This window comes from Symphalangus syndactylus, chromosome 17 (genome assembly GCF_028878055.3).
Source record: "Symphalangus syndactylus isolate Jambi chromosome 17, NHGRI_mSymSyn1-v2.1_pri, whole genome shotgun sequence".
NCBI lineage: Eukaryota > Metazoa > Chordata > Mammalia > Primates > Hylobatidae > Symphalangus > Symphalangus syndactylus.
Window position 1 is genome coordinate 33,094,232 of NC_072439.2, and position 2,460 is coordinate 33,096,691.

The window sequence follows — 2,460 nt, forward strand, 5'->3', positions numbered from 1 at the left end:
TCTTTGAACTTCTGCATTTTGGCAGTTTTCATTCCCTCACAGCTTCTGTATTTGTCATAACGTAGAAACACTATGTGGCTGGGCGCGGTGGCTCACGCTTGTAATCCCAGCACTTTGGGAGGCCGAGGCGGGCGGATCACGAGGTCAGGAGATCGAGATCATGGTGAAACCCCGTCTCTACTAAAAATACAAAAAAATTAGCCGGGCGTGGTGGCGGGCGCCTGTAGTCCCAGCTACTCGGAGAGGCTGAGGCAGGAGAATGGCGTGAACCTGGGAGGCGGAGCTTGCAGTGAGCCGAGATTGCGCCACTGCATTCCAGCCTGGGAGACAGAGCGAGACTCCGTCTCAAAAAAAAAAAAAAAAAAAAAAAAAAGAAACACTATGTATTTTAGTATTTATGTCAGATATTCAGGACCTGTGTTGCAGGCAGTTAAAGTGCTGGTGATACAAAGATTAATATTTCAGATGATTGCTGAGCTCAGAGAGCTCACAAGCTAGGCTAGGGGGGACAAACATGAGACAAAAACTTGATGGGAAGTGTGATAATAGATACGCATAATGTATTACGATGTGTAGTTCTTAGCTTCAGGGGGAAAACATTTAAAAAACTTGTTTTTCTTGAAAAAATTCATACGTCAGTTTTGGGAATTGATTCATTGGCTTACTGCCCAGCCTTGAAACACATTATACAGGCCGGCACGGTAACTTCCACCTGCCTTTAATCACAGCACTCTGGGAGACAGGCAGGCAGATTGCCTGAGACCAGCCTGGGCAATGTGGTGAAACTCCCTTTTTTTTTTTTTTTTTTTTTTTTTTTTTTTTTTTTTTTTTTTGAGAGACGGAGTCTCGCCCTGTAGCCTAGTGCAACCTCTGACCTCCGGGTTCAACCAATTATCCTGCCTCAGCCTCCTGACTAGCTGGGATTATAGGTACACTCCATGTGCCCAGCTAATTTTATCTTTAGTAGAGCTGGGTTTTCACCATGTTGGCTAGGCTGGTCTCGGACTCCAGCCTGCCTCGGCCCCGCAAAGTGCTGAGATTATAGGCAGGAGTCACCATGCCTGGCCTGCGAAACCCCATCTTGACAAAAAAAAAACATAGCTGGGCATGGTGGCATGTTCCTGTAATCCCAACTACTCTGGAAGCTAAAGTGGCAAGATGACTTGAGCCCGGGCCATTGGGGATGCAGTGAGCCAAGGTTGCACCACGAACTTTTCTGTAGACAGAAGTGTCTCAAAAGCCGGGCACGGTGGCTCACGCCTGTAATTCCAGCACTTTGGGAGGCTGAGGTGGGAGGATCACTTGAGATCAGGAGTTCAAAACTAGCCTGGCCAACATGGTGAAGCCCCGTCTCTACTAATAATACAAAAAAATTAGGTGTGGTGGCACATGCCTGTAGCCCTAGCTACTCAGGAGGCCGAGGCAGGAGAACCGCTTGAACCCAGGAGGCAGAGGTTGCAGTCAGCCCAGATCATACAATCGCACTCCAGCCTGGGCTGCGAGTGAAACTCCATCTCAAAACATACGGTCTTGCCCAGGCTGGAGTGCAGTGGTGCAATCATATCTCAAGCACCACACCTAGTGGACTTTTATATATTTTGTAGAGACGGGTCTCCATGTTTCCCAAGCTGGTCTCGAACTCCTAGGCTCAAGTGATATGCCTGCCTTGGCCTCCCCAAGTGCCAGTATTAAGTTGCGTGTCAGTGTGTGTCACCTGGCTATAATTTTAAATATTTTGTGTTCAAACACTTTGAACAGGTTCTCATCAGTCCTTATTGCTTAAGTACCAAACCTTGTGCATTGTACCTCATCTCTAATTCAAAGCTGCTGTTAACATTTTCTGGGGCGGGCATGGTGGCTCAATTCTGTAATCACAGCACTTTGGGAGGCGCCACTGCACTCCAGCCTGGGCGGCAGAGCGAGACTGTCTCAAAACAAAAAATGTTCTGGGCTGGGCATGGTGGCTCATGCCTGGCCAACATGGCAAAACTGCCTCTCAAAATTTAGGAGGATTATGAGTGAAATTTTTTAAGTTGAGATGAGTGGGTATAGCATATTTTTTGTCTATATTGATAGGTCGTGATATTGGTGCTATACGGTTTCCTAAACTTAGCTATTTCCAAGGAGGGCAGATTGAGGGTGATTGTTACAGTATTATGAAGGTTTTGTCCCCCATTTTAGTTCTAGGCTAATTGAAATTCCCCCTGTTTAGCAGGAATTCTTTTAAGAAATTTTTTTAAAAGTATAAATTTTTATTTGAGGATCACCCAGCATTGTACCCAATAGGAAAAGATATAGGCTAGGTAGGGAGGAGGCTGGCACTTTGTGAAGAACTTAACATCTAATTGCTTTGATAATGATTAAATAAATTGATAACTAAGGGTGTAATTGGGAATACAGAGTAGGACTTCCTGGTCGAATCTAGCAGCCTGTGCAAATAAGAGGACAACTGAAATGGAG